The 27,271-nt window shown below is 44.9% G+C and overlaps 1 protein-coding gene and 1 non-coding gene across 6 annotated transcripts in view; one reads left to right on the top strand and one right to left on the bottom strand.

Moving 5' to 3' along the window:
* The window catches only part of GFRA1 (GDNF family receptor alpha 1), a 231,968-nt gene that overhangs the window by 76,294 nt on the left and 128,403 nt on the right, over nt 1–27,271 (top strand). The gene's annotated exons all lie outside the window — the stretch shown is intronic.
* Nucleotides 10,424–10,530, bottom strand: LOC112064268 (U6 spliceosomal RNA). The gene has a single exon (XR_002891450.1). It is a non-coding gene; the product is annotated as a U6 spliceosomal RNA (small nuclear RNA).

The following is a 27,271-nucleotide window of genomic DNA, read 5'->3' as shown; positions in this document are numbered from 1 at the left end:
TTTCTGGTGGGAAAGAATTCATGTGGTTAGTTTTAAGATTTTCTATTCTCATTTATCAGTCAACTTTGGCAACATCGATTTACCTAACAGACCTAACTTGTAAATAGTAAAATAAATTCATGGGAATGTTTAGAAACTAATTTCTGCATATACAGCAGGTTGAGAGACAGAAAATTATTAGTAACTCATTCGCCATCCTAAGGCTTCTCATTTAAGAGTTTATAATGAGCTTCCTTTTCAGAGATTGTTGACTCTGGTTGGCTTTGGGACAGGGCTGGCACAGGTAAATGGACGTGGGGGAGGGCTACCTGGAAGCAGGTCCAAATGCAAGAGGACCCCCACTAGGCTTGGCTTAGAGACTCTCTGCATCCCTCCGTCTGTCTACTCAGGTAGCAGAGCACAGAATTTTCCCAACAAAGACAGGATTTGTGTCTCTTAGGAGACCGGTCCTTCTCTGCTGCCTACATCGGAAAATACAAAACAGATGTAATTGATGGTGAGGGATTGGTGACATTTCCATGAACTTGGAACTTAACGAAGCCCTTTATCTTTTATCCCCAAAGTATAGTTTTTTTTCACCTCCTCTCCCCAAAGTGTATTTGGTTTTAATTTCCTTTGAATGGTAAAGAATATGTTAATAGATTTTTAGGAATCAACTCAAAAAACCCCAAAGTCTTAAATATCCTTTCTGTTTCCTGCCCCACCCCCAAATTTTAATAGCCCCTGGAGTGGGTGTGGAGGTAGCAGGAGTCTTTTGTACTTTCTAAACCTGCTGTTTGCACAAGTGGCTGTTATGACTGCAGCAACATAATTGCTCTTAAAATGCCTTGGTAATAAAAAAAAAATCTATTTTTATTTCGTAATCCTGATGCTCCTTGGCTTCCACTTTTCTAGGCCACTTTAGTAACTTCTGAAAATTAGCCTGATGAATATGGTTTCCCAGCTTGATTGAAGAACAGCTCTTTGTCAAGAGGGTTGGCTGTGTGTGTGGAGGGGAGTTGTGGAGAGATGGAGAGGGCGGAGTTGTAAAAAGGGTGTAGCATTTGATTCCTAGGTAGCAGCTGTTTCTGCCTTCACTTGACCACTTAAAAGAAAACAAAAAGATAGAAAGTGTACTTTCTAACAGTCCCCTGGGACTGCCTCTATTTCTCCAGGCTTGGTTGGGAATGAAAGGAAGCATCTCTTATTCCTTGACTGTTCTTGGTGCCCAGAACTGGTTGCTGGGACAGCCAGTTTGGATCTTCAGCGCAGTGGAGGACCCAGCCACATTCATATGGAGTTTTCTGTGTTTTTATAAGCCATGCTTCTAAGAGGATGCACGCAGGCTGAGGCTGGGTGGACAAGAGCTTGTCAGCTTTGAGAGAGAGGTTTTCCCCTGGGGTGAAGGCGCTCTAGGCAGCTTCTTCTGATTCTCAGGTTCTGCAGTTTGACTCTTTGTAGATTCAGCCTCCAAACAAAGCCAGCTCTGTATTTGCTTTGGACAACTCACTTACCCTTCACTAGACCGTTGTGTTGGTCTGACTTGGGATGCCCTGGAAGTAGGGGCTCCCAGGGAGGACCACCCTAGAGGAGTTTTCAGGAGCTAGTGGTGGTGCCGAGGGCAGGTAATTGAATGGTGGTTCCGGGGCAGACCTACCCCTAACATCTGGGGCCCCTGGGCCGGGGTGCACGCAGAGGCCTACCTCAGCTCCTTTTCTAGATGAGAGGCCTCAAGACACCCAACCTGCAAACCCCAACTCCCAGTCTCTGGTAGGAATGAGAATTTATTTGTTTGCATTAAGATAGATATTCCTAGCCCATGGGGAAGAGGAATCGGTCCGGGGCAGGGCATTCAGAACAAGGTTATTTTATATCAGTGCAGGCAAAAAGCCCCCAAACCACTAATGAATGAAATTACTCCTTAACTCATGGTGAGGAACAAAAGAAAGGATTCATTTGAATTCTGCACTGCTATCCAGTCAACTCCAAACCTCCCGGTGACTGCAGACTAACTTGGATTTGTTCACATTGTCCTCATCACTGAAATACCAGGCCTTTATTTTTCTTTTAAATGCTTTAGCTCATTTTAAAATGTTTTCAAGTACAGTCCCCCCTCCATATTCGTAGAGGATCCGTTCCAGGACCTCCCCTTGGATACCAAAATTCGAGGATGCTCAGGCCCCTTATATAAAATGACAGTATTTACATATAACCTACGCACATCCTTCCATATACTTTAAATTATCTCTAGATTATTTATGATACCTAATACAATGTAAATAGTTGTAAATGCTACGTTTTACTTTTTGGAACTTTTCTGGAATTTTTTTTTTTTTTTTCTGAGTACTTTTGACCTGCGGTTGGTTGAATTCACAGTGTGGAACCTGTGGGTACAGGGGCCACCTGTTTTTGGAGGAGACAGTCTAGTAAAAACCTTGTCATGTTTCCCTGGCAGTGTGTGAGTTATCCCTTCTTACAGGGTGAAAACAATTAAAATTAAGTCAGCCTGTAGGATGCTGTATGGTTTAGAATATCAGTTTTTCACGTTGTGGCTGCTGAAAAGTGTATCGCCTTCTGCCAAAAAAAGTCATTCTGATTTCATTTTTGAAAGTTGAATTTAAAGCTCAGAATACACTTTCTTTATAATTATGCTTCTTATTTGGCAACATATGGTGAAAATTTATACAGCCTATCAATATAAAAGAACAGAGCTGAGGCTCTAGGCTTTTATGGTGATTACATCTACCTGTATGGGGGCTTTATGTGCTTACAATTTGAATCATTTATAGATGCACACTCAACAGAGTTCTAGCATAACTAGTACTGTGGGGGTTTTTTGCTGACTAAATGATAGGCAAAGCAATTTTCAACAAATGTCTCCCAGTAGGCAGTCATCATAGAAGCCTTCAAATATTGTTTTTTAACCTTAGCACTGACAGCTATCCAGAAATTATTGCATTGATACCAAACTGCCTTGCACCAGGCAGTTGCCCTTTTCTCCATGGGAACCCGGCAAACTCTCAAGTAGGTGCCTGCTCCCCGTCTGGAGTTCCCTTGTTTTTTATTTCAGGGAGATCTTTTACCTGTTCTTGTTCAGCTGTAGGTAGCCAGGCACACGGAAGTTTAAAAATACAGCAAAACAGTTCTCTGGATGGTGTTATCATACCTTTAATGCATTCAATTAACATTCAGAGCTTTGTCACCAAATAAATGACGCACATTGGTGGCCCAAGGGGAAGGAAGGGAAAGGCTTTGTGTTTGTTTTTTTTTTCCTTAGGCAGAGGCAGATCCAGCTTCCTTCCTTCTTTCTTCCTTCTGTCCCAGCTCCTTGCCTTTTTTTTCTCTTTCAGAACCTCTTGTAAATGGCTTTTGGGAATTGGTAGATCCTGATTCTGTGTTTGGGGGAAGCATTTTTGAGACTTCTGGGGAAGGATTGAATGAAACGCAGATACTGCCATTTTCCCACATAGGAGGTAGAGCAGGGGGTGGGATCCAGGCAGGTCTCTGCAGGAAGAGAGCCCCCCGCAGTGGGAAGAAATGGCTTCCTCCTGAGTACTGGCTCCGGGTGGACCTGACCTCCTGGGAGCCCATTGCTCTTCTGGAACTTCCGCAAGAGGGGTGTACTGCTCACCTCTTTTGTCTAGGTTGAAAGAAGAGCAGTCTGGTGCCGATTAAGTTCTAGAAGTTTGATTTCAGACACCCATCAAGTTTTGGGTACACCCGCTGTGTGTCGTGGTGAGCACTGGATACTCCCCAGAGAATGAACAACTCTTCTTTTACTGGATGGGAACCTGCTGTTGTGTTCATTTCTCTGTCAGCTCTGGGCCTGACTCCTGACTGCTTCCCCCAGCTGCATCCCAGGTGACACATGGGAGCCCTCCGGAGCTCTGGTTTCTCTTTCTGCCTTGCCTGGGGCTCTCATTAGGTTTGAAATGCCTCCGTGGGGGGGCATTTGTCTTCTCCTAGAGAGCTATGCCCATCTTCACCTTCATCAGGAAAAGAGTTCTTAAAAAAAACCCTCTGGACTAATGCTTTTGCCTTGACCTTCTAAAATGATGAGTGCTATAAATGGAGAAATAGATAACTATTATATATCTCTGGTTCATAGAAAATTCTGTCTTTGACTTAGAAAAAAAGCATTTTACTGGATAAAATTGGAACTGTAAACTGTAGAAGAAAATCAAACTCAAAGCGTTGAATAAAATTGGGGAAGTCAGTGGTTTTCAACCTACTTTCCTTATTTCTCTTGCCCAAGAGATGTTTCACTCAAGAAGTGTCAAGGAATGGCTGTATGAATGAATTTCAGAACGTGCGTCACAGAACCTGGGAGGCAGTGAAGAGGCAGAACCACGTCTCTGACTGCAGGTGGATTCATTAACTGGTCCAGGGAGTGTGCTTAGGTGCATTAAAAATGCCCCATGGCTCGCCCACCTGTCTTTTTCTTGTAATTGTGGTAATATATGCCTAACATAAAATTTACCATTTTAACCATTTTTTTGTGTACAATTCAGAGGCATTAAATATATTCACATTGTTGTGCAACCATCACCACTGTCCATCTCTACCACTTTTTCATCTTCCCAAACTGAAACTCTGTACCCCTCATACAATAACTCCTCATTCCCCGCTACCCCAGCCCCTGATAGCCAGCATTCTGCTTTCTGTCTCCATGAATTTGACAATTCTATGTACCTCATACACGTGGAATCACACCATATTTGTCATTTTGTGCCTGGCTTATTTCACTGCTGCCGACCTTTTTGGATACTGGTTTGTCATAGGCAAGAACCTATGTAGCAGGGACGCTGGTATTTGTTCTTCTGAACCTCAGCTCCTGTGGGCATCTCTTCACGTGTCTGGACCCCTCACCCTGCAGATTTTGGCTTAAATGGTGTTGCCTCAAAGGGCTCCCCCACCCCAACCATCCTATTGTAAGAGGTTCCCTTTCCCCTTCTTGGTCCCCATGTTCTGCTTGTTGCCCTGATTTTTCCAGTCTGCTTGTAATTATATATAGGTTTATGGTTTCCTCCTCATTGGCTGACTGGTCCACCAGCTTATAAGATCTGAGAGGGCTGGGACGTCTACCATCTAGATATCTATCTGGAGCGTAACCCAGTGCTTACTTATTATATGGTAAGTGCTCAGTAAACACTTGTAATGTGGTCAGAGGATGAAGGAAGGCATCTCTGTCTCTAGCCTTGGCTGTGAACCTTTATGATGTCATACGTGTGGCTGTGTTTTGAGTGCCTCAGAGATAAATGCTAACTCAATGCTGCCATTCTCATTAGAGTCTGCACAGCCTTCACATAGAGTTTATAGGACAAATGCTTAGATTTCAAATTGCCCCCTCTCCTAGCCCGACAAGGTTGTGGACTGCTTTGCTCTAGCCCCTCCACGGGTGTGTGCTCACAGAAGGTAAACATATTTTAGTACCAACCTAAATAAGACACAAAAGCTAAAACTGCTACAGAAAAGTCAATCCCTGTGTTCTTGTGCCCCGATAAAACGATAAAGTGCTTTTGGATGAGCTTTTTCATTGGATTCTCCAAGCCACTAACTCCTAGGTTATTATGTTAATTAGACTTTATTAATATTAAAAATAAGATAGCAGTTTTCAGGCCTGGGGAATTAGAATATAACTCCTTGAAGAAGGCTGAAGTCTTGGAGGGGCCTCACTGAGCACCTAGTCCAGCTCACTCATTGTATGGAGGAGAAAATTGCAGGCAGGTGACATCACGGGACTCCCTGAGTTCTCCAGAAATGCTGGCCAAGCAAACACTGGACCAGGGTTCTGGCCTCATGACCCCAAATGGGCATTTTTGAATGAAAAAAATAATGTGCAAATACTAAATATTCACAGAATATTTGCATTCAGGAAGAGGTAAGTCTTTTTCTAGACTACTTGGTGCTTTTTTCAAACTAATATAAGTATTGCCCTCATTGTTTTTTATACCCTTGCTGCCTTGAAACCTCTTCTTCCACTGAAATGCGATGCTTTGATCATTTAAATAGCAGTTCTCTGAATGCACCTTCTCACGTTAAAGTTCCCAGGAACATTACTGGTTCTTGAGAAAAGAACGGAGACGTGACCCTGTATGAACAGGTCATCTCTAGTTTTTGGGTTAATAGCTTGAAGGGACATGAGATTGAGCCTGGCTGGTGAGTGGAGGGAGCACTTGAAGTTTGCTTAAAGCTCACCGGGGCTTGAGACATGAACTGCTGTTAAAACTGTTTTGTTTCTTTGGGGGGAAAGTCATATCCCTCATAAATACCATACTTTCATTTGCTGGGAAAATCGGATTTCTTTTATGTTCTGTTCACCCGAAATGCAAATTGGAGTTTACTTGAGATTAATTAAGCAGATGATAGATGGCACTTAAAATGAACATTCAGCGTTTTCCCCCGTCTGTATACAGAGTTAATTGGATGGGAAACGATATGGCATTTAAGTGTGGATTTTTTTTTTTAAAGAGCCTTTCCCCTTTGACTTATATAGATAAAGAATCTGGCCTTTCAGAATTATGTAGTGTCACCGACTCATGTGTAAACCAATCAGTTGTGCCACATGCCCTCATTTTGTAAGTGCCCCGCTCACTTGGCTGTTGGCAAGACCTTGCTTAGTGGTGCATCAGTAATTAGGAACTGCCACCACCTCTGTGTGCAGTAATGTGGCTTTTTTCTCTTGTCACTTAGCTCCTCGGGGGGTTGTGGAGAGTCACATTTCATCACTGGTAAAATGCAAACCTATTTGGAAAATGACAAGGTGGTCCCGGACTGTTTTAACTGCATCTGAACCCTCAGCAGCGTCTCTCTTTCCTGGGGGCTGTCACTGGGACAGTCGTGCCTGCTGCCACTCCCGTTAGCGCCAGCGGTTTTCATGCCTGTGGTGTCATTTTGGGGTCCTGTGTCGAGGGCATGGTCAAACCCCGGAATAGCTGCTGCTGGCTGACCCAGTGTTCTAAGGCCGTGAGAAGAAATTCCCCGTGGTACTTCCTCCATCACCGCCAAAAAAAAAAAAAAAAAAAAAAAGAATAAAGTAAAATAAATTTAAAAGGCTCAAAACTGCAGCTTTCCTGGAGGTACACAGAGTCCATGCCTGGATATCAACTAAGGCAATGCAGTCCTGTAAGACACTGTGAAAGGCACAATAATAGTTACAATAATAATGGTGCCCAGCCTTTACTGTCCTGTTAGCGTTCAGCAGACTCTGAGATGAGAATGCGTGTGCAAATGATTCCTTCAGGAAGAGCTCCCTGAAGAGATTCGGAAGGGAGCAGGGGAGGCAGGACAGAGAAGTAGAAGAAGCCAATGAAGATTCAGATGAAGGCCTCTTGGGGGCATGTGGGCTCCCGGTGAAAGGGGTGTCCCACCAAGGACACTCTCCGCATTGGTCCTGGCTCCAGGGCCAAGAAGCTCCCAGTTCAACGGCCAGGGCTCTGGTTAAACAGCCGAGACCCTGGGGTAACTGATGTGGCCAGTTTTCCCTGAGCCTCCTGTTTTGAGAACTCAAGCCAGCCTCACACCAGGGCAGGGAAGATGAACTGAGAGGGCCTCATGTCTCTGCTGTGACCTCTGAGGCGACATTTCAATTAGTCCTGGGGCAGCCAGCCAGGGAGCCCAGCTGCAGTGCCACCTCCTCTTGGAGATCAGGGCCTGTAAGAGAGGCAGCCTTCTCTGGTGGCCAAAAGCCACCCCCAGCCTGTTGGGAGATTGATTTGGCATCGTATCCAGGAGCTGCAGGTCCCTGCCAAGCCCAGTAAGGGAACACATTGCTCCTCTGGAGAATGCTGTCTTTCATTGTCAGCTTGGTGAGTGAGGGCATTTCTGAAAACTGGGGAAGCTGATGGATGCTGGCAAGTGGGCCTAGGGAGAAGGCTGCCATCCAGACAGAAGGCTGCCATCCAAGCTGTGTGGACCTCTCTTCTAACAGCCTGCCAGGAGGTCCTGGCAGCCCACCATTTTCTGGGGCTCCCCAAGCCATCTGGGGGCTTTGGTGGGCAGCTCTTCGTATGCCTGGAAATTCCACAAACTGGTTAATAGAAGGTCAGGAAAGCTGCCCTCCTGGGCCTATCTTTACAGCATAAGGAGAATCAAAGGGTCTGTTAGCAGTGTGCATTTCATGAGCAGTTGGGCTTAGGCAAAAGCAAGTGACTTTCTTAGAAGGCTTCCAGGTGTGGTGGGCACCGCACCTTGTGGAAATGATCCATGCAACCTCAGGAAACACTTTTAGCAGCCAGTGCCCTGGAACGCTCCCAAGCACTGGCCCAGGCAGTGACCTTCACTCGAGTAAATTTCCCAAGGGAGGCAGTGGTATGATGTGAAGAATGTTCATCTGGTGATCTGGAGATCTGTCCCAGGTCCTGATAGTGAAATTGGAGCATGTCCCTGGGGATGCTGAGATGGAGGAAACACTCTCCCAGCCTTCAGGGATCTCGAGCAGAAATTGGACTGATAGGTGGGCAGTGATGCTCAGATCAGTGGCCCTGGTGGGTCACCAAACACAGAGGAGCTTGGCACCAAAATGCCCGGTCAAGCAGTATCAGCTGTTGTTGCCCTATCTGAGTAAGAGACCCAGTGAACTTAGAGAAAGAATAGGTGAATGAGCAAAGGAAGAGAGGGGGACAAGGTGAAAGAAGATGGAGGACCAAAAACTAGGTATCTCCTCTCAGCCTGCAGGAGCCCTGGGCCTTTCCCAAAGAGGAGAGGGGTGGGAGAAGGAGGAGCCCGGTAATGCTTTTCTCTACCTGCTCCTCATGCCTTTATCAGTTGATGGCATATGAGCACCTTGTCCTACATCCATTGGGTTCAGCCCACTTGGTGTGAAAGTGGGGTGAAATAGCCTGACTTCAGACCCACCAGTGTTCACATCCAGCCTCTTGATCTTGAGCAAGTTAACCTCTCTGAGCCTGAGATCCGCCACTGAATGGGTATAATAAAGGGCAGCTCATGGGCTATTGAGACGGTTTCATAACATAATACATTTAAAGTCCTTAGTGGACATTGGCACACGACACGCACTGCAACCAGTGAGTATGAGCTATTAGAATTAGGTTGGATCTATTGGTGTGCTCCTTGAATGGTGGGTAACCTCCCAGGGTGAGCTGCTGTTCTTGCCCACCAGGCTTTGCCTCACCTGAGGGGATCAATCAGCATTGAACCCCAGTCCCAGCGAGCAAAGCCTCTTCCTCATCTTTCTGGAATGTACTGATGAGATGATATTGAAATAGTGAAAGAAAAGGAAATTGATCAACAAATGCCATGCTTGTTCTTTCAGAGGAAAAGAATACATTTTTCCCTTCAATAGTAAAGACTTGGGGAAAGTCAAGAAGTAAAGGAAAATGAAGACGGCAAAATGTTTGGGAAAGCCCTTGGGTGGCCTTGATTCCAACAGATAAATTGCCCAGTGTTGGGTCATCACAAACTACTGGGCTACTTTAGGCTGGGAGCCTGGGGAACCAGGATCTCAAGATTCTTGTGAAGTGTCTTCCTGGCGGGTTCACCCCTTGGTGAGACTTGAAGGTAGAGGTCATTCCTCGAATGACTGCAGCCTTCAGACCTAGACTTGGCTTGCTTCCTGCTGCCCTCCAAGCTTGGGCCCGGGCAGCTCTCACAACTGGCAAAGTGATAGCCTTGAGTCCTTTGCATTTCTTTACTTTTGTGGTACTTGGGAACAGGATGAGTGAGTAGGGTTTCTAGTGCTCCCAGAAGTTGGACATGAGGTAAATGGTAGTCTGTTGGCTCCCGAGTCACTGAGCTGCTTCTGGGTCATCTCCAATTCAGAAGGTGGGGAACAACTTGATCTGTTTTGGAACCAGCCTTAGCATCTAGGGTGTTCCTGAATGTAGTATAGTAACTGCTACTGGCCACAGAATCAACAGCTCTCCAGATCTGCTTACTCGGCAACTTTCTGAGGTTCTTGTTTAGTTAAGCTTTGACTTTTGGGTGTTTGAGGCAGGGGAGTGGGTACAGACAGAGCAATGTTCGGTCCAGACTCTGCCACTTAAAACACGTTTACTTTTTAACTAAACATTTAAGGCATGTTTTCTTTCTATGCTTCCTAAATAAAATACAGAGCCAGCAAGTAAGTTATTGTGTTATTATTAATATCATCATTCGGTCAGTCATCCTCCATGATTTATGGACGACACTTGTCATTGCATTGTCCAAGGGGCAGCCCCTCTCTTTGGTTTATCTAGGTTTCTCCCCTTTATTTCCCATCTCTGCCCTCCTCCCCACCCCTGACCCCCACTCACATGTGTTTAGTCTGTGTTCTTGAATACGTGTGTGTTCTTGAATATATGTGTATCCTTGAAAATATGTGTATCCTTGAAAAAGATTTTTTTTTTTTTTTTTTTTTTTTTGTGGTATGCGGGCCTCCCCCTGCCGTGGCCTCTCCCGTTGCGGAGCACAGGCTCCGGACACGCAGGCTCAGCGGCCATGGCTCAAAAATATGGAACGCTTCACGAATTTGCGTGTCATCCTTGCGCAGGGGCCATGCTAATCTTCTCTGTATCGTTCCAATTTTAGTATATGTGCTGCCGAAGCGAGCACGAAAAAGATATTTTTATGTGCCCATTTTTTTTAATACAAATGATATTGCACTTCAGAGCTTGCTCAGTTTCTTATATCTCCACACAAAACTTTTAAAGATCAACCCATGTTTTTGGAGGTAGAGCTAGTTCATAACTTCTGCTGCAGAAGTTAGAATAAATAAATTCTTAGGAATTTATGAAAAAGTGTGCTATTATGGCCATTTTACAGATAACGAAACTAAGACTTCTAGCACAAGGACATATATGAAGGCATACGGCAGAGCTAGGCCTTACTCCTACTCCTGGCCTGTGCCTTTTCCACCACTGGGCCAGTAACCTCAGTTTTTTCAAGCCCTTTGGTGACTTGAGCCTGTAAAAGCTTTTGGCCTTGGTCGTCTCGATGGTTACATCCTTATCAAGCCCTTGGGCAGAGGCTGGGCACCCAGGCCTTTGGCCTCTCTCCCAGCCCTATTCTCTTATTCTCACAATGGCTGTGCTCACAGACCATTTCTACCCATGTTTTCTGCTCTTAGATACTCAACAAGAGAGCAGTGCCTCCCCTATACTAGTAAAAAGGTAGTATCCCCAGCCTGTGATTATTCTTATGGGCATAAGAATAAAAGTGTCTTTGTTCCTAGGTTCTCACAAATGGAGTCCAATGGGCTTATTTCAGTTCATTATTATAATCCACCTCAAGAGCTTCATCAAAATCGACTCTCTACCAGGAAAAACATTATTTATGGGTGACAGTAGTTGCATGTGATGATTTAGAAGGAGGGAAAAGATTGGGCTTCTGAACCCAAGGCCTTTCCCTGTTAAAATTGTGGATCCATAAAAGGCTTATAAACACTGTTCAGAAATGGAATAAAGATCTCAGAAAATGGATGCTTTCTCAAAAGAGACTGCAGATACAATTTATAGAAGGGTCTAGAAAGAATATTATTTGGAGGGCGTGGTGATGGGGCTATGGAAGCCCAGAAGGGATGGAGCTTTTCAATTGGAACAAAAAGAGAAGCTTCCACTCCAGAAATCAAAACCAAAACAGAGCACTTAGAACCCTTAAAAGAAGATAGAAGGAGCAGAAAAACAGGTAAAAAGAGGCCAGTGGTTGTCCATTGTTGGGTATAGAAGCTAGAAAGTAAGAATGAGGGACAGGCAGACCTCAGAGATACTGCAGGTTGGGTTCCGGACCACTGCAATAAAGTGAGTCACGCAAAGTTTTTGGTTTCCCAGTGCATGTAAAGGTTATGTTTACTCTGTACTGCAGGCTGTTAGGTGTGCAATAGCATTATGTCTAAAACTATGTACATACCTTAATTAAAATACTTGATTGCTAAAAACCATCATCTAACTATCATCTGAACCTTCACTGAGTCTTAGTGGTAACATCAAAGATCACTGATCACAGATCCACCATAACAAATATAATAATAATGAAAAGGTTTGAAATATGGCGAGAATTACCAAAATGTGACACAGAGACAAAGTGAGCATTGGAAAAATGGCACCAATAGACTTGGTCAACACAGGCTTGCCACAAACCGTTACATTTGTAAAAAATGCAATATCTGTGAAGCACAATGAAGTGCCGTGCGATCAAACGAGGTCTGCCTGTAATTAGTTTCGTTGGGAGAAAACGTTAAGAAGTTGGTGACAAAATTTGTAGTGACTGAATATGGAATGAAAGTTGATACATAACTTTAATTATATTTTTCTGTCATTTGTTACTCTATTATTACCACCCTTATTATTTAGTAACTGAACAATGAGAGAGCTGATATTGATGAAGACCTTTACGCCAAAATATTTATCATGGGGCCCTACTTTCTTGGAATATGTGTCAGGGAGCGTAGATTCACAAAAGAAAATTTCCTATTTGTGAGGACAGTATAAGTATTTGGCTTTTATTTATGTTCTCACACGCTGCACAAATAGGGTTTCTGTCCAGTGTGCTGGAATTTATGCTGCAGAGTCTTATTATAGTATTGTAAATTGAGCTAGGTATGAATTTTCCTTTGGAAATACCATTATTTTTCCTGAATGTTCACCTCAGCCAGGCACTTTAAAACCTATGAGTCAAAAAGGTGTTGTCTGAATTAATTATGTATTTGTTTGGGAAGAAATATGTGCTGACTGACATGGATAGGAATAACGATTATTGGGGAATCTAATTCATTTGGCAAATTGCGGATTGCCAGAGTTACAGGAGTCACAGCACAGGAAACAACATGCTTCCTTTGCAAGGTGGGCCTGGTGGGTGACCTAGAGTCTGTGTTTCATTTCTAGGGGACAGTGCACAGGGCCTGTCCCTCTGGGCCAACGACCCCTGGAACTCTAGAATCTGCACCCTGCTCTTCTGTTGCCACGGAACATGCATCTCTCTAGAGCGTCTGCTCACTTCCAGACCCTAGTGGCTCTCCAGAGCCTTCAGGACTGGGATTCGTTTGTCTCCAGCTGCCATGTAGAGGCAGCCTTTGCTCCGTGGGGAGCACAGGACACATCCTGCCTTCTTCCCCATGACTCTCTCCGTGCTCCCAACACTCCAGCCAAGTCAGTTTACTCAGGGTCCCTCAGTGCTTTCCCGAGCCCCTCTGACCCCTCTACTGCATGGAGTGGCCTGTTCCCCGCCCTCTCTTTGTGTCTAAATCACACTCATTATTCCAGACCCACGCCGTGCCTCTCCATCTCAGACCATTCTCTCAGACCACTGGCCCCAAAGGGTTGGTGTCTGCTGTCTCCAGGGTCCAGCTCTGGTGTCTCCATGAGTAAAGGCAATGTATTGTGATGGCGAGTGTGTGTTCAATCCCCTGCTCTACCACTTACCGGCCACGTGACCACCAGCTGGTCACTTAACCTCCATGTCTCAGTTTTCTCATTGGTAAGACGGGGATGACAGTAGTTAACCTCATAAGGTTTTGATGAAGAGTTAATTAGTTACCATTTATAAAGTGCTTATATCAGTGCCTGACATATTACCGTAGGCCTAATGTGTTAAATCAAATGAAGTCCTGAGAGTATAGCTACTTGATACTGAGGGCCTAGCTGATTAGGCTGGGGTTGCATTTGGTCTTCTCATCTTGACTGTAAGCTTCTTGGGGGCCAGCCAACCCCATGCCAACCCCATGCTTCTGAGTAATTCCCTCTGCATCTATCACTGTCCAGTGCACGTCGGCATGGTTAAGGGAGGGGGGGGGCAGATGGGAGCCGGACCCTGGCTGGGGAGAGCCCTGACTCCTGCAAACAGGGGTGCTCCACCTACATACGGACTGCTCCCCTGCACACGGAAGCTTCAAAGGATGGACCCAAGATTCCTTTCAGTGACCCCGAGAGGATGACCCCCATCAAGGGAAGGGCCCTAGAAGAGCACAGGAGAGAAAGCCCTCAGTCTGCGGAAGGCACAGGGTGATGCTGTTCTATTTGCGCACCTCTCTTCCTTCTGGGACAGTCTTTCTTCGGTCCCACTCAGGGAGCCCTTGGCTTGAGTGTATTTACTGACTTTAGCAAAGACACGTACCGTGGGGGACGCCCATCCGATCAGAGGTGGGAATTAATCCCTGCCTTCTTCTGGGCGTCCACTGCCCACTGTTTCTACCTCTTTGAAAACTTGGTACAGTTACTCATTGGATATGAATCTGTCTCCTCCACCCAATTTTGAAAACCTTGGATTGCTTCCCCAAACAACTGAATTAGATTCGTGAAGTGATGAAGTCGCTGAGTACATTCTGGCTTGGTAACCCATAGAATAGTGTAAATCTGCCCATTCTTAAGAAGCCTGACATAGGGGTAAATGACAATTAAATAATAACAAATCAAGAAGTAGTTAATTAACAATATATTCTGTACGAGTCTTGGGAGAGAGAAAGCCCCCCCCCCCCAGCTCACCCAACACACACCTTGTGGGCTGGAGTGTTCCAGGGAAGGGCTCCTGGCACAGCAAACACAGGGGTGTTTATAATTCAGCTTTATTTGAAAACTTCACGATTTACCAGTTGGGAAGAAGCCAGGCCCAGACAAAATCTGTATGCAGTTCCACCTCAGGTACACTGCAGGCAAAACTGTCCCTGCTTTTGGGAGTGTGCATTTTGTAAGTCTAATGTGCATACTTATAAAGACGTACCAAAGTACAGGTTTTGAAAATGCAATCGTGGCAGTAGCTGTTGGACCCTGTTGTTAGCGGATATGACAGAATGGGCTCAGACTGGGGTCTCTAGGGCCTCCTGTCTCTGGCTGCCATGATCCTGGGCTCTTTGGTGGACACTGTTTCGTGGTAGCTCAGGAGTTGGGACATTTGGCTTTGTCCTCGGTACTCCCAGATGTACAGGTGTATATACTTATTTGTCAGGAGGAAGATATAGCAGGGGCTGGGTAGAGGTGTTTAATATTTATAGTGACAGCACTCAGATATTCAGGAAGCAATTTTATTGTTTGTTGTCCATGTGATTCATTTTCCAGCCTAAATTACCCTCTCCGTGATGGTACCTCATGTTCCTATGGAGACCGGGAGTGGATGCTTGGTGCCTCCTTTTCCCCCTGGTGGTACCATCTACCACCCCGGTTTCAGTTACCCACCTGGATTCTGACACCTGCCAACACCTGCCAGTCCTTATTTCTGATGCTTTTTCCTTGGCCTCCTTGGCCTCATTGTTGCCCCCAAGCCCAGGCCTGCCGTCTTCCTGTTTCCTGTCACAGATGGCAGCACCACCTCCGCCCTGAGCCTGGACTCAGCCTGTGTTCCTCCGGCGCCCCCCCACTCCACTCAGCTCACGGTTGCTCATCAGGATCCGGTATTCCACCTTCTGGGTCAATCTCAAGTCCTTCCCCTCTTTCGCATTCCCGTGTCTCCTCTCCTAGCCCAGGCCCTAGTTATTTTCCCGGCACCATCTCACAAGCCTCTTGATGGGCCACGGTCTCTCTGTCCTCCACACTACGGTCACCGCCATCACACATAGATATGTCCCTGTAATTGTCTAGTTCAAGAAACCTGGGTGACTCCTTGTTGCCGGAGGAGGAAACTTACATCTCTTATAAGCCTTTGATGTTCTTCCCAGTCAGTCCTCCACTTTCCTTTCCACCTCATCTTCTCTAGCATCCTCTATTTTCTATGACTTTTACCATTTCCCAGACAAGCCAGATTTGGTACAGCCTCCGTGCTTTCGATCATGCTGTCTTTTCGCCTCTGTCTACCTTGTTTCCCTCATGAATGACAGCTCAACCTTCAAGCCGCAGCTCAAAAGTCTCTTCTCTGTGAAACTCTGCACCCAGACCACACCTCCACATCACCTGCCACACTGCCTGGCAGTCTCCTGCTTGGCTGTTGATGCGTTAGTAGAAGGTAACTTCTTGAGGGCTGACACTGAATCTTTTTTTTTTAACATCTTTATTGGAATATAATTGCTTTACAATGGTGTGTTAGCTTCTGCTGTATAACAAAGTGAATCAGCTATACATATATATATATCCCCATATCTCCTCCCTGTTGCGTCTCCCTCCCACCCTCCCTATCCCACCCCTCTAGGTGGTCACAGAGCACCGAGCTGATCTCCCTGTGCTATGCGGCTGCTTCCCACTAGCTACTTATTTTCCATTTGGTAGTGTACATATGTCCATGACACTCTCTCACTTCATCCCAGCTTACCCTTCCCCCTCCCCGTATCCTCAAGTCCATTCTCTACATTTGCGTCTTTATTCCTATCCTGTCCCTAGGTTCTCAGAACCATTTTCTTTTTTTTTTAGATTCCATATATATGTGTTAGCGTACGGTATTTGTTTTTCTCTTTCTGACTTACTTCACTCTGTAGGACAGACTCTTGATCCATCCACCTCACTACAAATAACTCAATTTCATTTCTTTTTACAGCTGAGTAATATTCCATTGTATATATGTGCCACATCTTCTTTGCCCATTCATCTGTCAATGGACACTTAATGTTGCTTCCATGTCCTGGCTATTGTAAATAGATCTGCACTGAACATTGTGGTACATGACTCTTTTTGAATTACAGTTTTCCCAGGGTATATGCTCAGTAGTGGGATTGTTGGGTTGTATGGTAGTTCTATTTTTAGTTTTTTATGTGTTAGCGTACGGTATTTGTTTTTCTCTTTCTGACTTACTTCACTCTGTAGGACAGACTCTTGATCCATCCACCTCACTACAAATAACTCAATTTCATTTCTTTTTACAGCTGAGTAATATTCCATTGTATATATGTGCCACATCTTCTTTGCCCATTCATCTGTCAATGGACACTTAATGTTGCTTCCATGTCCTGGCTATTGTAAATAGATCTGCACTGAACATTGTGGTACATGACTCTTTTTGAATTACAGTTTTCCCAGGGTATATGCTCAGTAGTGGGATTGTTGGGTTGTATGGTAGTTCTATTTTTAGTTTTTTAAGGAACCTCCATACTGTTCTCCATAGTGGCTGTATCAATTTACATTCCCACCAGCAGTGCAAGAGGCTTCCCTTTTCTCCACACCCTCGCCAACATTTATTGTTTGTAGATTTTCTGATGATGTGGATTGGATTGTTTGTTTTTTTGCTATTGAGCTGCATGAGCTGCTTGTAAATTTTGGAGATGAATCCTTTGTCAGTTGCTTCATTTGCAAATATTTTCTCCCATTCTGAGAGTTGTCTTTTTGTCTTGTTTATGTTTTCCTTTGCTGTGCAAAAGCTTTTAAGTTTCATTAGGTCCCATTTGTTTATTTTTGTTTTTATTTCTGTTTCTCTAGGAGGTGGCTGACACTGAATCTTAACTTTGTATCTCCAGTGTCCGGTCCATTGTAGGCTTGATTTTATTGCTGCAGGGATGGTTAGAAAGATGGAAGGAGGGATGGCTGCTAGAAGGAAGGAAGGAAGGAAGGAAGGAAGGAAAGAGGGAGGGGAGATAGGAAGGAAGGAAGAAAAGAAGGAAAAAGGGGGAAAGATGGAAGAAAGGAATGAATGAATTCCATTTAGAATCCTATTCTCCATGCAGTCCTTCTGTCCCATCTCTCTGATGCCTAAGGATGTCATGTACTTTTGTTTCCTGCTCCGTATAAAACCAGGAGCACTGGCACATAGTAGGCTTTTAGTATGTATTTACCGACTGACATGTCTGTGGAAAATGTGCTTTAAAACTCTTGGGCTGTAAAAAAAAACAACAACAGGCAACTGGTTGGTATTCTTTCTGCTTATAAATTAAAGATTTTGTTTGTCATTTTTTTAAAAAATAGTGCATTTGCCAGGTTATTTGTGGTGGAAACTGTCTGCCTGCATCAGACATTAGTAGCCCCTGTATTTTTTAAAGCATCCACTTAGGACAAAGCTAAAGGAAGGGCATTTGGTAACCAGCTGGGAACTCCATCTCCCATGCGGGCCTGCTTTTTTGACTTAATGTTTAGGCCCTGCAAAGTTGAAACGGCCAGGTCCCTTTGGAAAATAAGGCAATGAACTTAATAAAAAGAGAAAAATCAAGAAAATATCCATTTCCTCCTGAATGTGGACAGCAATGCAACTGAATTCTTTCCTTTCATTACTGTACTGATGTTTACATTTTGGGCCTAGGATAAAATGGAGCAGCCCTACGGTGGGGCATGTGGGGTAAGAGGTTCACCGTGGTAGGACAATGTCGAAACATAGGGACCCTGAGGATTGGCGAAGTCTGGGCGGTTTACCTTTACTGATTTTTCTGAAGTTCCTAATTTAGCTCACAAAGTAAAGCTAAGCAAGGAAATTCGAAGATGAGGTTCCCTGGCAAGGATTGTAATGAGCATAAAATCAACCAGCATTCATCTCGCCCTTTAATGATCTATGCATGGTAATCTAACACTGCATTTTTTTCCTTCCCCGTCCTTGGTGGAAGGCAGCCTGCTGGGCTCCCGCTTGCTCAGGCTTTCTGATAAATGTCAAGCCTATCTTTTGGAGCTGGCATGTAGTTAGACAGCTAAGAAGTCACACATTTCCTCCAAGTCACCCTTTCTCCCAAGGATGAGGCTCCATGTTGAGGATAAAACCCAGTGCACATTCTGCACTAGGCACAGAACAAATGCTATTAACCTGGAGGAAAGCTGACATTTCTGCAGGCTGCCGCAGTGTTGGTATTTTATTTGCTTCCCTTGGGGCCTGACTGTATCCTGCCTCTTCGCTGTGATGTGCTCAGGTGAAGCTTGAATGCTGTGTGCAGGTTTTCTAACAGGTTGTGGAAGAACGAGATTTCATTTAAGAGCCCTAGGACAAGAGGGAGCGAGGTGCACCTGCCACCTGAAATTGACTAGGACAGTACATTTGCAGGCAGGGCTCGCAGTTGGGGCTTTCTTATCAGTTATGGGAAATGGTTGTGCAAATCTTTTGGGAAAGAATACAATAAATCCATACCTCTCTCAGAGCCATTTACATATTATATTTTGCTTTCAACATCGAGAGAGAAAAATCATGTTTTAAAGCTTATTAAAATGTTACCCTTATAGATAGTTTTAAAAGATAATTTATATTAGCACTCGTGCATAGCCTTTTAAATTAATAATTCAGTACTGCGACTAGAGGTTTCAGTAATCTCTAGTAGTATATTATCTGACTGTTCCACTGAGAAATTAGCACTTATGGACTAAGGAATAAAACTGAAAATTCTAACCCATTTGGTAGTCTGTTCTCAGTTAAGAGAGCCTTCTTAAATGAAAGTCTATTAGTGTGAGAATTCTGATTTCTGGAATCAAATCTGTTTTAGGTCATTATGGAGTTTTATAAAGAAAGGCCTCCTCTGCTCAAGCCTAACAACATGTTGAAGTCTTAAAAGTAGGCAGACTATTGATTTTTAGCAAGAGTTTTACTGCCCCAGACACTGAAGAATGATTCTCATGACTAAAATTTATAGGTTATTAAGGAGAAAAATGCAGGGAAAGGACTAGTTGGAAGATTCACAAAATTAGCTCATTTTGTTCCTTAGAATTCACTTAGTGCTCTTTCCTGAAATATAGATATATCTGAGTCTGGAAAGGGCTTCTCGGTTACATGGTAAATTTATATGAATCAGAAATACACTGGAATCATATTTTAGCCCACAAGGACACAATCACTCTTTGGAGGTTTGCAAAGAAAAAGCAAAGCGACTTTTTAAAGAAGCTTAATTCAAAAAGATCAGGGTTGGCAGATATGGCCACTGGCGGACTTTTTTCACCTGCAAAAACACCTGTTCGACCCAAGCTAAACAGACACATTACAGAACGCTTTTTCTAGTTTAAGGTGGTATTGAATGCAATGTTTTGTTTTAAAAATATCAAATTCTATGCCTCAGTTTAGAATAGGGGAATCTTTCCGAATCTTTTGGGGGTACTAGTCTATCTTGTGCCTTTCAAAGGGAATGTGTAGAGTTGTTGGAAAGGCAGTTCTGTGAAAGCAATAGGTGTACTCTTCATCATACATGGGTTGGAATATAAAATGTGCCTTGTACCAGAGGCAGTGTAGTACAGGAGAAATCATTGCACAGGGAAGGTTCGAAAGGGGCATCTTGTCTCAGCTCCATCACTGAGCCATGGTGACACTGGACACTCTGAACCTCAGTTTCTTTATCTGTAAGATGGGAGCCATGACACCCATCATGCCTCCATCAGATACATCCTCAGAACTGTAATCCAGCCTCTCCTACAAAGGAATCAAAGACAGCATGGCTCAGCAACCAGGAAAAGCACCAGCCCCTGAGCACCCACCCCAGGAACTGAGGAGTGCTTGGTACCCAGGGCTGTGTGGGTGGGGATGAGACCGAATCATCTATATGGAAGTGCTTTTAAAAGTGTATTGATGGGGCTTCCCTGGTGGCGCAGTGGTTGAGAGTCTGCCTGCCGATGCAGGGGACACGGGTTCGTGCCCCGGTCCGGGAAGATCCCACATGCCGCGGAGCGGCTGGGCCCGTGAGCCGTGGCCGCTGAGCCTGCGCGTCCGGAGCCTGTGCTCCGCAAAGGGAGAGGCCACAGCAGTGAGAGGCCCACGTACCCCAAAAAAAAAATAATAATAATTTTAAAAAAAGTGTATTGATGTAAGAAACTGAGCATGTAACAACTTCCAGTTTTAAAAAACTAATGTATCCAATACCAGACACAGAATATATTCCACAAATATGTATATATATACATATTATTGTGAGTGAATGAATTTATAGATCAAAATCGATATTGGCTCCTTCAAAGTAGACCCCTGAAAGGTGCAGCACACAGTCCACTGAGGATGTTTTCATATCGGTATTTTGTCCTCACAGCTCTGGATGTTGGCAGCAGCTAACCAAGGGGCTCTTGGCTTCTGAGCATGCCTTTCCTTAGTACTGTCTTCTCACAGCTGCTAGAGATGTCTTCCTCCAGCGCCGAGCTGAGCAAGTGGGTCTGTCCAGTGAGCAAGGGGGTGGGGGGTTGAAACCCTCAGGTGGCGGCTGCCCAGCCCTGTTGGAATAGGGTCCCCGCACCTCGGCCTGGGACACACGGCCCTGTACTTTCTGACTCCGGCCACCTCTCCAGCCTCCTCACATGCAGTCTTCCCTCCAGGTCAGCTGGAACTACTCGAATATCCCCAAAGTGCCAGTCCCTGTGTGGCCTCCTGCTTTCACACCTGCTCCCCTTTCTTTCTGGCACGCCGTCTCTGGATCTGTTCCCCTTCAAGAAGGGACTCAAGTGCCACTTCTTTCTCTTGAAAACCTTTGCATCCTCTCTTCCAACTAAGTCTGGGCTTCCTCCTGTTTCCCACTGGCTACCTCACCGTGTTGTACTTTAAATTTTAGGATCCGTGTCTACCTTCCTTACTCGACTCTGAACTTATTGAGAGGAGGATTCCTGGGCCTTTATTTCTCCTCCATACCACCTCAGCAGGAAACGCATCATAGGTTCTCAGTAAATATTTGTTGGGTACGTGAGTGGGTGGATGGATGGATGGAGGTATGAAAGCTCCCATGTCTTAGCTGGTAACTTCTAGTGCATCAATTGTCAGGAGCGAACGGCCCCGCAAAGAGATTAGGGACTGCATATTCTATTAAGTTTGTGAGTTGTCCCAGATTCTTTCTGCTCTTGTTCCAGTAAAGCCCCAAAGGCTTTGTAAAGATGGCAGCATCTGGCTCAGAAACAGTTGACCTGGTCTCATCTTCCAAGGGGTTCTCAGGGCTGAGGATAGCCGAGGCTAAAGTCCCGAAGTATAACCTCAGGACAAGGAAGGCATTCAGAGTGGAGCTGCTGGAGATTCAGGGGAAGGGAAGAGGCGAAACCACCAAACTGGGGCGTGGAACACTTGCGTTTGGGCTAATCTGAGTGTTTTTTCCCTGGCGCACCTCCCTCTGCGTCTTTCCACACCAGCACGTACAGAGTGACCCTTCCTGAGGACTCTTCTCTCATTGTGAGCAGGAGGGAGTCAGTAGGCAGGGGCCTTCAGAACCCCAGAGGCCGTGGGAGAGGGCATGTGAAACCGATGTACACTTGGTCTGAGCAGCAGGGAAGTTCAAGGGAAGCGACTGCCAAGACGTGCTTGTGGTTCAGCATCTGCCAACAATCAATGTCGTTCCAGCTGTGTGTATGCGGCTTCAGGAAGCCTAATAAATCTGGTGATTTAATTACACTAAATTACTTAATCAGAGAAGTTTTTTAATGCTACCAATTATTACTTTAATAAAGAGAGAATAAAGAATTCAAATTTCTTGAATATCTTCGCCAAATCAGTCTAGGCCTCCATTTTCGATTTAATAACTAACAGCAGAGGAGATTGAAATAGATGTTATTACAGATTTTTTACAAGGCAAAATATATTTAAGCAGGATCAGAAGGTTAATTAAAATTATAGTTGGGTCTTGTCATTACCCAGCCACTCTTTTTCTTCTGCACAGTTGCTCCGAGTTTAGCGTCTGTTTGATAAAAATGCTTAAAATGGAATCCTCATTCAAAAGAAAATTATACTCGGTATTATTTCTGAGCCTGATCTCACGTACCTATGTTGGAAATAAATGCATAATTAACCCTTTTTCGTGATAAATTAACATTCATTTTCCTAGGATTAGTAGGAAATAGCATAATACAGGGCAGGGTTTGCCTTCGTGCCAATAGTCTCCCGGGACCTCTAACACTCTTAAAGGATTGGTGAAGCCTGTGATTCATTGTGTGTCTATGTGCATGAAAACAGGAGGCAGTTCCTGACTGTCAAGAGAGAGAGGCTTTCCTAACTGACAGCTTTTACAACTGAGCATAGAAAGATTAGCCTGCAAATATTGTGCAGATGACTTTAGAGCCCTGGCCACGGTGTGTTAGCAAAAGGAGGTGTCCTGTGAGTATTTAACATTGAAAATGAATTCTTCCAGGACTTTTAGACATCAGGTTAACAGGAGCCATGGGAATCAAGGTCCCTGGAGAACAGCTAAGCTTCCGGGAGAAGCTCTTTGTCTGGTGCCTTCTCCTCTAAACTCTTGGGGGGTTTTCTTGCTTATCTGAGCCCAGCTTTATTAACTGATAGGTTTAAATCTACATACAGTGTAGTTTGTTGCATTTGCTTTATTACGATCGGGTTGGAAAAAGCAGGGGCCTATTGGAGAATAGAATCCTGAGCCTCCCTGAGTCTTTAACTCAAAATTCCCAAAGCCTTGAACAACATGAATAAGTTGCCATCAGATATTTATTGAGCACCCCGAAGTCAGTGGGTTGGAGCCTGCATTTTAAACGTTTAAGGGCCAGGGTGGGGGAGGAGAGAGTGGGAGAGACTTCTGCTATTGCAGTCAATAACAAAGAGGGTATAGGTTTCCTTTGATTTGGCCCAAAAGACAGGAGTTTAGCGGGGTGAGTGGAGCACCATCTGTTGAGTAGTTTTAATGTCCAGGTCATATATTCCAGGCATTTAGTGTGAATGATGTCAGTTGAGAGCTTGAAAGTAAAGAGTGAGACACTTGTGAGCCGTGTAGCCCAGAGAGAGGAGGAGGTTGACCTCCCCCTTCCTTTGCAATGCCACACACCTAGTAGATGCTAAAAAATAGTTAAGGATTCTCCTTGATGTGTCTTCTTTACTTAATAGACTCGACCAGCTTGGTGTCACATTGTGGATAACTTTGGTCATTTACCTCTTGATCCTAACCTTAAAGTGAGTTCATTGGAGGCCTTTGATTAGTGGGTGGTTGAGATCAGCTTTGGGGGAAGGAGCTTTTTATTTCACTTTTTAAAGTTTAGGGTCCAGGCGAGCCTTTGGAAAGCAAAGAATGAACTATAACGAGTCAAGGAGAATCTTAATGATCTCAGGGGTGCTGGGTGAGTATGATAGTGGCCCTGGAGTTAGTCCTGTGTCCTGAATTTGGAAGCAGGACTCCTTGGTGGTGAGGGAAAACCAGTGCAGGGAATGGGTGCGAGGTGAGTAAAGGAAGGAGGAGGCCAGGGAATGGGACCCAGCCCTCGGCCTGCAGCGAGAAACGGCTGCTCGTTTCCCAGGGGCAGGATACACTCGACTGTCCCCTCTGGAACCCACCTCTAAATACCACTTAGGGTTTTGTTTTCGAAGGGAAGCTATTGAAGTGATCAGAAGTACTAAGAGGTTGTTTACGTAGCAGAGTCATGGTGGGTTTTATTTTTGAAAGAAATTCTGGTATGCATGTAATCTGCATGCTGGATGTGGATGGCGTCAAGAAACAGTTGGATCAAATAAAAGTAATGATGAATAAAACAGCTCTAGCAGCAGCCAGTACACATGAAAGATTCAGCACCAGCCCCACCGCCTCTGCCTGCCAGACAGTGGAAGGGAGGCTCTGGGGACCTTAGGAAAACCCCTTGCCCAGACCCCTCAGGCTTGCCCTGACCACCCTCCACCCCCCATGGCCGTAGTCACCTGAAGGGGGACTGAGCATTTACTTCCATGGGCCAGCACCCCTGCCCTTCCTTCAAAGGCCGGCTGAGCAGGTGGGACCAGACCAGGACCAAGGGTGACACAACAGCAGCTAGACATTTGGGGAAGGAAGTAGCTGATCCAGAAGGACATTGGGCCAGGGCTTCCCAGTGTGGAAACTGGTTACACAGGCTGTGGACATACCTGTGGTTTGACCCTACTGGAAACTTCAGGAGCCAGTTCTCCCCCGCCTTGTTCTCTTTTGAGACCTGGTAACAAACACGGTGGGGCGTACACCGGCACCCAGGCTCCTCCAGAAGTCGAGCCTCGGGAGGACAGGGTTTTTTTGCTTTGTCTGTTTAACTCATTGCCATGGTCCAAGTACCTGGAATAGTTCTTTGGACCTAGTAAGCTCTCAATGAATGATTGTTGATGGACAGTCACACTTGCCTGCCTGACCTAAAAGGCTTTTGACCATTTACTCTTAATAAGAATTAAGAATTTCATGAATCAGAACTGAATTTTGCACTTGATCCAGAGGTTAACTCTCATGGGTATTTTGTAGGAATGGTTATATTGAAATTATGAATAAAAGCGGGCTTCCTCAAGGTGTGGTCTGGTCTCATGGAGTGCTCGATAAAGATGCAGATTCTTGGAATCCACCCTAGACCCACCGCTTCAGCTGATATGAGGGTGGAGCCTGGGAAAGCTCCATTTTAAACTCCAGGTTCTCTGGATTGTTCTGCACAGAACTTTGGTCTTCCAGGGATGCCAAATGAGAGTCTAACAAAGAAACTGGAAAGGAAAAAAACGACTTTGGTCACAACTAATTTTGAAAACGAACTCCTTCAGCACTCAGCAGGGGTTATGTACCAGGCATTGGGCCAAATGCACAGAGATTTTTAGAAGATTGAGGCAGTCTCCACCAGCAACAAGTTCAGGATCTGGCCAGGGAGGGATGATGCGAATAGAGATGACCTTGAGGTAGAGAGTAAGAGGACTGTGTCAGATAAAGCGTTACAGTTGTTGGGACTTCCCTGCTGGCACAGTGGTTGGGAATCCGCTTGCCAATGTAGGGAACACGGGTTTGAACCCTGGTCCGGGAGGATCCCACATGCTGCGGAGCAGCTGGGCCCATGTGCTACAGCTGCTGAGCCTGCGCTCTAGAGCCCATGCTCCGCAACAAGAGAGGCCACCGCAATGAGAAGCCCACGTACCGCGATGAAGAGTAGCCCCCGCGCGCCGTAACTAGAGAAAGCCTGTGCGCAGCAACGAAGACCCAACGCAGCCAAAAATAAATTAATTAATTAAATAAAATATTTAAAAAAACAAGTGTTACAGTTGTTCAGGGGAGAGAAAGACGGAGGTGGGCAAAGGCAAGGCCTCGTGGGGCTGGACCTGTGATGAAACGTGGGAATCAGACAGTGGGTGATGGCAGGGAGGACAGAGTTCAAGTTTGAGGAATTTTTTAGCCTAAGTATTGATGTAGGAAAGGCTTACAGAGCAGATGGTAAATTAGGAAGACCTTGAGAGTCTGGTGTCAGGGAAGTCCATAAAGGGAACAGTTGACAGTCTCCTATTTAAAGGTTAAAGAAAATATGTCTGAGAACATGCTGTTGGATGTAAGATTAAGGAGATTGTTGGAATCTTTCAGGGGAGGAAGTTCCGTGGCACGTTTTGGCTGAAATCAAAGTTCAAGGAATGGGTGGAACTGGCGGATAAGAAACGGAGATTGAAGTGTCAACTCCACTCTTTCCTACTCCAGGGTGGGATCTGGATAGTCAGCAGTAGGACGGCAATTTGAGGAGCTGAGGGGAGGTGTTTTTAGGAGAAGGAGGTCTGAATATGTTTATGCACAGAAAAGGACTTCATGGAGAGAGAGAGATTTATTGAAGATGCAAGAGAGAGGGGAAGTGGTCCCACAAAACAAGGATAGATCTGGGAGCGTTAGTGCAGTGGGTGTAAATAGCATGAGGTCCTGTTCCTGTCTCTGTCGTCTCTGTCTCTCTCCTGTGTATATGAGGGTGTGTGTGTGTGTGTGTGTGTGTGTGTGTGTGTGTGTATGTTTATGTGTGTAAGAGAGAGATAAAGAGATAGAGACAGATAGACAAACCGAGACCAATGCAGGAACTGGAAACTTCATGGGTGCACAGGGACTTCCAGAATTGTTTCGTGGGCTGCGAGGGTAACAGTAATCTCCCAGACTTATCCTGGCTAGAAGTGATTTCAGGGACCAAAGAAAATGCTATTAATGGCTGTGGTTGGAGAGTTGATCTGAATTACCACTGAGAGAGCAGAAAGTGTAATTTCTTGTGAGGTACAGCCTGGTACTGTGACTAAGAGTTCCTCTCTTGCGATTTCCTCAGTGTTATAAGCAGAGAAGTGGACCAACCATTTCAGGAATATTTAAAGTAATTTCTTATTCATGATAGGAGATCCATACTTGAGTGATAAAAACAGAATATCACAGTGCAGAGTCCTTATATGTCTGCTATTTTGAGCACTAACATGTGTTGAAGGCGTGCCGAGCTACTTAAGGTAGAACTCCCAAAAACTTAGACTAGTTTATTCAGAAATCACCTCAGACTCAGAGATTTTAGGACTAAAAGCTCTGAGAAGCTTGGTGTTTCCAGAGAATAGAGTCTGAAGGACAGTTATACAATTCAATAACCCATTATTAAGAACTGTCTGTCCCTTGCAAGGTAGAAAGAGAAAACACAATATTGGAAAGTAGTGCTGGTAACATACTTAAAAAGAACAGAAGCTTTTATAAGAAATCTTACAAAAATTTTGAATAAATGATTTCATGAGTGAGGAACAAAATGCGTGCAGTACTTTTTTTAAACATCTTTATTGGAGTATAATTGCTTTACAATGGTGTGTTAGTTTCTGCTATATAACAAAGTGAATCAGCTATACATATACATATGTCCCCATATCCCCTCCCTCTTGCATCTCC

Source organism: Physeter macrocephalus, chromosome 20 (assembly GCF_002837175.3).
Source record: "Physeter macrocephalus isolate SW-GA chromosome 20, ASM283717v5, whole genome shotgun sequence".
NCBI lineage: Eukaryota > Metazoa > Chordata > Mammalia > Artiodactyla > Physeteridae > Physeter > Physeter macrocephalus.
The sequence above is the reverse complement of the archived record's forward strand: the minus strand, read 5'-3'. Positions and strand labels throughout refer to the sequence as shown.